Raw genomic sequence first — 11,820 nt, 5'->3', positions numbered from 1 at the left:
ATACCAACACGTAAAAAACGAAAAACACGAACAGAAAAATATCAACACGAGAACGTTGATAAAGACGAACAGACAAATACCACAACGTAGAAAACGAAAAAAACAAACAGGCAATCATCAACTCGTAAAAAACAAAAAACAAAACAGACAAATGCCAACACAAAGAAAGACAAACAGAAAATTCCCACCACGTAAAAAATGAAGAACAAAAACAGACAAATACCAACACTTAAAAACACGAGAAAGTTGAACCGACAAATACCACCACGTAGAAAATGAAAAACACGAGTAGATAAATACCAACACTTAAAACATGAGAGAGAAAAACAGACAAATTCCAACTCATAGAATACGAAAGAGATAAACAAACACATACAAACACGTATATATAGAAGACGAAAAAAAAAAAAACAACACTACCAAATAACAAAGGACAAGACAAACACTCAATGTAGATAACTAAAAACCAGAACAAAAAACAATACCATTTAGTAAACAAACCAAAAAAGTGATGAAGAACTGAAGATCGAATGACCGCAAGTTTTGGTGGATCACAAGTACTAGCCTCAGAAACAACATCATATCGTAGACTATATCATAGCGGTTATACGAATAGCAGATTATTTTAATAAACTCTACAGGCAAATTTTCATTCATTTGTATATCATTCTATTCTTCTATTAAATGTTAGTGCAGTACAAGTGCATGGTTGACACTCTTCTGTAATAAATCGTTTTTCGAATAGATTGAATTTCAGTTCATATTTTCCCCGGTTTTGAAGCTAAACGTTCCCGACATATTCTTCCGCATGCGTTAACACAAATTCGATATTTATGATTTGTTATTGATATATAAATATTTATTTCTCACGACAAAACATTTTCATATCGTTTATCTGTGTTCTTTAAATCATCTTCATGAATATTTATTGATGGAGTTCATATACACAGGCGATTATAATTGCCATTTTGCACCCGATAAAATCTGCGTTATTATACGAATTATATTCGGTTATCAGTCAAAAACACAAGTCATGTGAGACGAAATGTCTGCGGCAACATAACATCGTAATGACTCCAGGTCATCCGCTGTAAAAACGAGCAGAGAAACAACAATCCACGAAATACTACTCAGATAACTATTGATCTAAACTGGTCCGCCGTTCATTCGCATCGAAGGTCAGTGTAGCGATAAGTAAACACAACAGGGATCCAGTTTACTGAAGATCGAGCTTGACGTATCCTTCCAAATCTTGGGTTGACTTCATGTGTTTTAAAGTGGTTATTTATACTAGATGCTCAACATGAACTTGGATTTCTCACTCGGGGGTCCAAATCATGATGTCCTCCGTAAACTTAACTTTCGAATAGATGATTTTAACTAACCTTTGTTTGGAAGCTTTATTTTTAGAAGATCCTCTATCATATATGTCATGCATGTAAAAACAACCTGAAAACTCACTAACACTTGAAATATCATATTAACTACAAGCCTTATGATCCATGTAACGGTGTTGTTATAATCTGAAATGTCTTCACTCTGTGTAATTGTATGAATAATTGCATTTATAATACACACTGTCATGTAATTTTATTGGAGATTATTTTCTTTCTTTCTTTCTTTCATATTTTTTATAGAGTTTGTATTTATCTATTCACATACATACAATTAAACATCTTTTCAAACTCTAGCACCCCCTTTCTCTAATCTGTTTATCTAATTAAAAGCGTATTGTTTCAATTTATATAAAAGAGAAAGAATTATTCACCTACCAATATAAATTGTTTTTTGAAGAAAATTTCATTAATGAAAATATCGTTTATTTTGAAATCTAGAAATGCACATCCTTTAAGGGAATCAAGGTTAGAACATTTGTCATGTGCATGATCACCAAACCACATGCGCCTCGCGATTTTCTGTTATTCTGTTACCATGGATAATTGTCAACCTTGTTGTTAACATAATTCTTTTTGTCATAATTACGTTAATTATTCCTTTCACTTTCAATACCATAGTTGGTGCTAGGCAATCATATGCACTGGTTTGTTTCGATAGAAGTTATACATGCAACAAACCCGTTATACGACAGAAAAGTGCAATTTCCATTTGTTATTAATAGTTCAGCATTCTGTTTTTGTGTCTGAAATAGAAGGGAGAAATCAAGTTATTAAATCAAAGTCCTGCATTTAATTAATGTTTTTTGTAATACCATTGTTTCATTTTGAGAAATCTGTCAAAGTGTTAGTGCCCAAATGCTAATACACTACGTTTAATATTGCATCTGCTTAGTTTCATAGCCATACATACAATTTTAGGACTGTCATGAATTACCAGGATTCGAGAAAGTGGGCGGAAGGGGATGACGTTGTCAAGTATTTTCTTTTGTATCCTTTGTTATACCGAAAATTCAATAAAAATTGAAGTCTAAAGAAACTAAAACAGAAAAATGCTTTTGAAAACATAAGACTATCGCACAAAAATATATTCATAAAATCACAAAAATACCGAGGAAAATTCAAAACGGAAAGTTCCTTATCAAATGGCAAAATCAAACACATCAACTGTCATATTCCTGACTTGGTACAGGCATTTTCAAATGTAGAAAGTGGTGGATTGGACCTATTTTTATAGCGCTAAACCTCTCACTTGTATGATAGTCTCATCAAATTCAGTTATATTTACAACAATGCGTGACCAAAACAGACATAATAGGTGAAAATGTCAAAATATGGGTACAGCAGTCACCACTGTCTTCAATCTCAAAACAAACACATATTTAACAAAAAAACCTTCTTATGAAATTCGCAAACCACATTCATGGCTTCGCGTTTTTGACGTCAGAAAATGTTAAAAATAGATTAAAATTTACATGGGGAATGTTGTTATACAGGTTTAAAAATAAAAAGTTATGTTACCAAACTACCGAACAGACTTATAAGTTTGAGATTCCCATACTATTTTCTATTTCAATATACACAAGCAAAACATAAACTTTGCAACCTTATCAACATTTTGTATGAACATTTCCAGATGTACATGATGTTTTGAATTTATCTTATCTCGTACATTGTCTTTTTAATATCTTTATTAGTAATTCGTGTGTTTGATTAATAATGGAGGGCTACATTTCTGGGTCTAGTCTGTCAAGACTTTCTATTGTTTAGATTTTAATAGTGGTCATTGTTAAAGTATATAATTATGTACATTTGTAGTATTATTTGGAATAATTGACATTATTAAAGTACATTATGAAGTCTGTATTACATAACATAACTTCCTGTTAATTAGTTAAGCTCGTCTGACATCATATGTGCCCCGATTTGGTTGTGAAGGTTATCGAACAGGTGTTTATTACAGGAAAACTCATACTTATTATAAACAACGACTGCTGAATGTAATTATTCGTTACTAGTGCCGATTATGAAACTGATTTATTATTTATTTTGTTTTATCTTATTTTTCCAGGCACTATTAGTATAGTACATTCGTTCTAATATTCAACCACATAAGGTTCGCAATACTTGTGAATAAGATTACCGTTGTTTAAAGCGAAAGCGAGACGAAATATATGAAAGACATAATCTTAAATTACAAGTACTGTGATCAAATGTTACAAAAACTACACAAACAAAAACAATTGTCAAATATTTTGATAATAATATTCCCCTAAATCTAGAGAGAAAACATCTCAAGTTGTATGACTAAACATCTTGTAATGGCCTAGACGCTGCACTTCCTTTCATTTTTGAATATATATGTGAGACTGTCGAAAAAAGGAAGAGTGTTACATTTGACCATTATCACATTACTTAACAAATTGAAACAATAAAACACGCTAATAATTGAGACAGGCAATACAACTGAATCCCCGCTTACCTGACAGATCTAGGGGCACTTGCCAAATAACACTACCAAATAGAATGGCTCTCTTCAATTTCAGATGTATAAAGTGGAATTAGTAAACCATAAAAAGAAATTAAGTTGTCATTCGGAAATCATTTCTAGAAAAACATTTTTTTTTGCAGTGACCTTGGTCTTTGACAAAATGGTCACTAAATTAACAGGCTTGTACAAATGTACCACTTATGCATATTTTCTATCGGTGTAATTTTTATTTTTTACTTACATGCATGATATATTTCACCCAGAAAGGGTCAGATTTAAAAAAAAAAATCAGTTTTAAAAACCATTACCTATTGACCGCCAAAAAATAGTCTTCCTCATATTGTATTGTATCATTTATAGTCTATAAATGAGCATTATTATCTAATCAACTTGTTTCCATCCTTATATGCAAATTGTATATACAACTGAACGTTACACTGCCAATGGGATCATACTCGTACTGGCAAGACATCAATTTTGGAAAGTGTTGGAGTTGTAAATTTGAAAATTTGTAAGTACATCATTCTGATATCAATGCAACAGAGTCAATCAAAATTATATGTTCGATTCGTTTTGCCTATACATTTAATGTTTTTGCTCTCGTTCTCCAAGGTTCAATACTTTTAGATTTGTTCTAGTATTTGATGCATACGATTATTTGTTTGTATTTTACAATTTAGCAGTTGAAGAGTATATAATAAAACATTAAAACGTCTTTACAATACAGGAATAGTATCAAATTAATAGAATGTGAAATGGTTTTTTTAGGTTTTACAAAAAAGGACAGACATATTGACTTAGATTAATTTTCTTTACGATTTTCAAATTAAAGTCAATAAATGTTGATGACACCATTAAATTTGAAATATAATTTCAATTTACAAAATAGAATACGGTAGAAACCGTCAGCCAGAAGTCAATTAAAACTGACGTATAAATATTAAAGATAAAGTCACCGATTCAATGTAACTTAGATAAAGGGAAAGATGACATTTTTTTTCTTCTTTGGTATATAGAAAGAAGCTTCGAAAGCAACATTCTTCAAAACAAATAACATATTATTGACAACTTAATAAGATTTAATTCTTAGATGAAGTTAACAAATAGCTATTCAACGATTTTCGGTACTTATACATCTTCCGATTTGAAATGTTTGGCTTTGAGCGTTCCTGATGAAGGTAAATCTATTTTGTACATATCAAAATTCGTTTACTGGTATTACTCAGTGAAGATTTAATTTCATTGTCTTGAAGCATTAAACTTTTAATAATTGAATATGTTAAAATGAATAAAAATCATGTACTAAGTAAAAAAACACTTTTTGGCTTGAAAAAGAATATGAATGAAATGGTAGTTGCAGTTGTTGTTTCTATCTAATCAAGACACTTGCAAAGCATTTTCAGGTTATCATCACCAACACTATTAAGACTTGGTGATGAAGTTGGATAGGTCACAGTCTGGAAATGAACCCATGAAACTATAGACTACTCACCTTGACGTGGACTTCAACAGGAGAAACAAATGAGGCATACCAAAGAAATATGGTAGTCGGTCGACAAAGATAGAACAATGTTAGATGGAGGACATTGGTATAAGTAAAACAAAAAGCAGACACACTCAGAAAGTAGGATTCCGTTCGCCGCCTTTCTGACGTAGGACACTAATGGAAGTTGAAAGTTAAGTACATAAAGTAAGTCAAGACAGATTCTTTACAACCTAGCTGTATTATCAAAAGCGCATGTCTTTGGTTTTTTTTTTATTGATTACTTGTTTCTAACCGTCATCAAGCTTTTTGAATGCATATTTAAGATATTCAAGATTTAGACGTTGGAAGAGTTCATCTTGATAGCATAAGCGATGTCGTGCATGGTGAAAAGGTGAAACACTTCATCCAGCATTTGTGTATCATGCAAGTCATTCTACTAACTCTGAGTTGACACTTTTTTTTATCTATCTCTCAATTGCCGAACAAGCATGATAGTAATTTTTACCATTCTTTGAACAAAGCTATGACTCGAGATTTGCACGTAGTTATTGTGGCGTTTTTTTTGTCTTTTTGCAATATCAGTTCATCTGTTGGCTTTGATTTCCCGTTTGAAGATTAAACAGGTACATTATCTGTCATTACGAAGAAATAGGAACATTGAACAAACAAATACAAAAGATGAAAATATATATAATTTTATTTGAAGATAGCTTGCGCAATTTGTTTATTGTATCATTATTGAATAATTATTGAAAATATGACCTGGTATGACAAAAACAATTGCACATAAAAAACGAATCAATTATAGATAATCCAGCTTCATTTATATGGTATGACAAAAACAATAAAAAAAAAAGAATGAAGTTTACATAATATACTAAATAATTATTTACAGACATATGTGCTGCCTTTCGTGTTTTTATAAGTTCAACACTTTGCTATCTGACGAAAAATTAAAGAGATGATGGATGTTACAAGCTATTTTCTTTGTAAGCATTTCTAAGACGAATTGCATACTTGGGACATTTAAAGAAAGCAGTGGGAGTCTAATTCATCACAGATCGTGTTAATTAACAAGCAAGGATGTCAGACCCAACGTATACATTAGTTTTCGGGTAAAGAGGAAGAACTGTTTGTGTTGACCAATCGACCCAAAATGGCGTCATTCACTGAATATGTAAAACGAAAAATCACAAAAATACTGAACTCTGAGGAAAATTGAAAAGGGAAAGTCCCTAATCAAATGGCAAAACCAAAATCTCAAACACATCAGACATCATAATCCTGACTTGGTACAGGCTTTTTCAAATGTAGAAAATGTTGCATTTATCTTGGTTTTATTGCTAGCTAAACCTCTCACATGCATGGCAGTTGCAACGTAATCCGTTCACATGATCAATTGGAGTATTCTAGGACTTTATATCCAGTGTCAAAATACACCTTATCGCTATTTGTCCGCCATTGCTGGAAATCACACAGGTTCCCGTAAAATTTTGACGTCATAAAACAAAATATCTGACGCCACAATGGAAAAGTGATTGTTGTTGACGTCAAAAGTTAAAGCGGCCGGGTCAGCCGGGATTAGCGATAAGGTGTATATGACTAGGCACCTATGTTTTAGTAAGCTAGATTGAGATGTTCAACGTTATTGTTCAGCAAAAACTATTGATCTTTTAAATCCTTGGTTTTCAAATATTTCAGCGTTTCTGACGAATATTGATCAAGAAAAGATCTAAAAATCGTAAAGTTTACATAGAAAAAACCAAAAAAAAAAAAAAAATCAATCAACAATATTGTCTCAAAAAGGAGTTAATTCATAAATACATTATAAACGCCTTATTTTTTCTTTGGCTTTTTATAAATATAACATTATATATAGCTTGCTCGAACATATCTAATGTAATATGTAACTTGTTGCATAAAACTTTGATTTGTGTACGGAAACTCTACTTACAAGCCCAGTAGTCATCACTTTTTGTGCTGACATGAAATATCATTGATATTGTTATATTTATAAATTAACTGTTTATAAAATTTAGAATTTTTTTAAAAACAAAGGCTTTTCTTCCTCAGGCATAGATTACCTTATCTGTATTTGGCAACACTTTTAGGACGTTTGGATCTCAATGCTCTTCGACTTGGTACTTTATTTGGCTGTTTGGTTTTGTTTTTAACTTTTTTGGATTCGAACGTCATTGATGAGTCTTTTGTAGACGAAACGCGCGTCTGGCGTATATATAAAATTTAGTCCTGGTATCTATGATGAGTTTATTCATATGTTACTTTTAATTGAACTTGGCGATGCGCCCTTGACAAGTTAAAGCAGACTTATTAATCAACAGGATTTTAATATAATTATTGATATTTCTACAGACAAAAATGAATACTTGTCATCTACTCCAGTTTTCATTATATCTTTTATGAAAGAGAATAACTTGGTGACAACTAAATATTAAACTACCGAATGAATTTAATGAAAGTATTTGATTTGATTTATGTTTACACAAAAAACAAATACCCGCTAGGATGGTGATTTCAATTGGATTTAAAGAATAGCATGAATAGATAATACATATACTAGTAATTGACCCAAATAAAATATAAAGAAGAAAAAGAGTGGAAAATGAGCTAAATCACATAAAGGAATATACATTGGTGTTCAAATATGTTGAGTACAGAAAAAATATTGGTTTGAAAATACTGAATAGATAAAAATGGCGAAAAAACTAAAGAATGAAGTCCAATCTTCCCGATGTTCTGCTAGATAATAAAAGTCTAATAATTAAGAAATACAAAATCTGTTGTACAAATGTACGAGTATGAGGATACATTATAAAAACAAATGCATGCTTTGGTGCATGTTCTTGTGAAACACGTGTGTCAATGAAATATAGATACAAACCTGTCTCCAAAAGAAAATATTTAAGATGAATTGGTTAGAAAAATAATCAAGACTTGAAACGGTTTTTTCGCCATTTTTATCTATTCTGTATTTTTTAACCAATTATATTTTTAGATCCAATCAAAACCACCATAGCAGGTATTTGTTTTATGTAAACAAATAAATAAAATAGAATAACCACTCACCACTTCTGTAGCACCACCGCTGGCGCCTATCTTTGGCACATATGCCATATCTGTTACGTACGTGAGCCGCAATACTCCACTTTCAAATTAAGATATGTCATATATTTGGTGTAGCGTTACGTAGAAGTTTGAATTAGAACGGACATATATGGGCCGGACACATGTGTACTCACTGGAGGCATTTTCAAAGAGCTCATAGTGGTTTGTGTGTTGTCTTTTTTATTTAGGAGTTTGTCGTCCCTTTTGAAATGTGATTTCAGTTGCAAACTGGTACAAACGTTATACTTATGTTTACTTACTTTTTTATATGATTTAGCAAACAGAACATAAATGTTGTGATCTTTGATGCTACATTAAAAGCCTATCAACCAAATAAAACATATGTCAAGGATTTCGAAAATGTAAATGTCAATTGTCTGTTATGTTTTCGAAAATAATCCAACGATAACATATAAAAAGATTATATCAAAATCAGTATCAAAGCATGATAAGCCGGTAAACGCAAACACATTGGCTTCACGATACAGCATATACTGATTTCATATCCTGTATCTGTTTATCAATGGTACCTGAAATACCCGTATGTTGCAAGGGAGAGGACTAGCCCATGTAAATTCAAATATCGAAAGCAACCTTGATTAACCAATATATACAAATGTACACCAAAGAAAATAATCTTTTTTTTATATTTTTGAGTGTAATAAGCGTCAGTGGAATCCTATAGTAAAAGCTGTGCACACGCTAACATTTATTTCTTTAATTAAACATTTTGAAATTAAGAGATATATATAGCGTTTCGTTTTATTTTATTTGCATTGTTTTCACATTGTCATAGTCGTTTTAATTTATACAGTAATACAAATAAACTATTGTAGTACATCTCGATTGTTGTCAACCAATTCAAATTATGATTTCTACATGCAATGTGATTATAAGTGGACATTAGATACATGTGAAACACAAATTTATCGTTCTCGATTCCACATGCATTTTATGGTATTTTGTTCCCCTACATTTTGACGTATGTACTAGCAATTTCTCACACCCCAAATACGAGCAGTTTATTAGAGTTATAGACACTATACTAAACAAATCCTTTCGTAATAACGTATTGTTATCTTTAAGTAAAACAAAGGATTTTCTCTAAGAACTTCCTTGGAAATGAACAATTGTTGGCATTTCTCAATCCACATGGCTGTCGTAAAGATAGACTCTCGATTAATGCCCACTGATAACCTTTTAAGGTACTGTTACAATTTAATAAAAAAAAAATCGTAAAAAGAGATCTACACTTAAATATTACACTAGAACTTTGATGCGGTATTGAACATTTCTAATTGAATTATATTAAATGAAAAAAGGATATAATTCGATATATTATTAAACTGTATTTGGAGCAGATGCTGTCTTACGGCTATTTAAGGTTGAGATAAAGAATCTAACTATAGACAATTAGTAGGAACTCAGGTGGTGTATGTGAAGAATCAATTTTATGACCAAACTGTATTCATATTTTATACAACTTGTAGGCTCACGTAATATGTTTAATTGTGATCAAGTTTCTTCCATCTGAATTTAAATGTCAAAACAAGCTTTGTAACAGAGTAGTGATCGAATTCGCGTTTCTTTACCGTCAGAATAAGTTACGTTGTCGACAAACTTATTTCAGAAGTGACATAATTTAATTTTCTTCATCGACAAAATATTTCATGTCCAACGTGTAATTTTTCATTGTTTAATCAACCTCTGTCATTGGCATAACCTCATTGGTTGATATCTTTGGCGGAAGTACATGTGATACATCCTCATTCTTTCAATATCCAAGCTGTGGGAAGGTCGTGCTCCACGTGTTGTCGGCAAAATGGTGTTACCTACAGCTTTGACAGGGTGACGAATGAAGGAGAAGTAATATGACATTGCACGATGATTCATGTCAATGAATTCGAACAACCTTTTTAAAAGGAAAGGATTTTTTCTAATCAGAATATGGTGAGAACAAATTACAATTGAAGTAATGTTTTGATTTCTGAAAATAGGAAAATAATGAATGGGAAAAATATTGATACTACACTAAATTATGTATGTCTGTTTTGAGAAAGGCAGAAGATGCCAATATGGCACGGTACTAAAAAAAAAAAAAAAAAAAAAATCTGTGATGGAAGCAGCTTTATGTTCAAATGAACCTATTTAAAAGTAATGCTAATAATTTTTCCGTAATTTCATGATGTGTTCTATTGATTGTGTATTTAAATTCATTGATGTGTTGAAATATGTCACAAAAATCTTTTTGTCATGGGAGATTAAATAATGGTTGCAATATTTTTGTTTTGTTTTGTTTTATCTAAATTAATAAATAAATATAATGTTGAATGATTTTGTATACTAGTACAAATGTATACTTAAATTTTATGTATGGTTAAATTTTTTAATTTAAATTTCTTTGTCTACAATTCGAGGGACACTGATTCCCTAGTGGTTTTCCACGTGGATTGTAGGCAAAGGGATTTTTCCTTTTCAAAGTGTGACTAATGCTGTCTTTAGTACAAATAAACAATTTGTTATTGGTTAATATATTTTCAGCAGACATGTGAAGAATCGAGTGGAAATACAATTGTCAATGTTCCTGATTATGAAGTAAAGAGTGTGTTTGATTCAACAACAGTAAAGAAAGAGACAAGCCAGCATAGTTTACACTTGGAGGTTAAGTCCCTTTGCTTACAAGCTTTCCACATGCTGAAGATGTTATTAGAATAATGACAATGTTCATTTTGATATGAGTTCATTGCCTTAACTCAACTTTTAAAAGTCCGTATGTGGTCAAATTCATGAGAATTTATTGAATTATGAACGATTTATAAAGAACTGTTTACATGCATCTTTAAATGTTTAGAAGTGTTTTAACGTAATTTTAAAAGGAATAATATTTAATAAAAGTGTTGAATTTGTTTTGAGTATTGGGAATACTATTCCTTAAGGGAAAGCCTTGCTAGTGGTGTATTTTGAGATTGGCCTGCAAATATGCTGTATGGACTATAGAGTTTTCTATGCCCAAAACTTAACATGAACTGGATGCAAGATTATATCAATCACTGAGGATATGTGTATAACCTCATTGGTTGATATCTTTGGCGGAAGTACATGTGATACATCCTCATTCTTTCAATATCCAAGTGGTGGTTGGTTTAAGGGCTATGTTTGGTCAGGCAATACATATTGCCTGTTTGGGTTGATGAGGTTCTTGATAAGTTCCCCCCTCTCCCACCCATAAGTACCAAAATGTGGATATGTTTTTATATTTATATTTCAATATTGGTATTACATGTATGCATTTTGGGTTGATGAGCACGAGACAACATTAGAAA

At 31.4% G+C, this 11,820-nt stretch overlaps 1 long non-coding RNA gene across 1 annotated transcript; it reads left to right on the top strand.

The window, feature by feature from the left end:
• Positions 1-10,219: 10,219 nt before the first annotated feature.
• Positions 10,220-11,404, top strand: LOC139489113 (uncharacterized). The gene is made up of 2 exons (XR_011656151.1): positions 10,220-10,447; positions 11,039-11,404. It is a non-coding gene; the product is annotated as an uncharacterized lncRNA (long non-coding RNA).
• The last annotated feature ends 416 nt before the right edge of the window (positions 11,405-11,820 follow it).

This window comes from Mytilus edulis, chromosome 9, assembly GCF_963676685.1.
Source record: "Mytilus edulis chromosome 9, xbMytEdul2.2, whole genome shotgun sequence".
NCBI lineage: Eukaryota > Metazoa > Mollusca > Bivalvia > Mytilida > Mytilidae > Mytilus > Mytilus edulis.
Note: the sequence above shows the minus strand (reverse complement) of the source record. Positions and strands in the feature narration are given on the sequence as shown.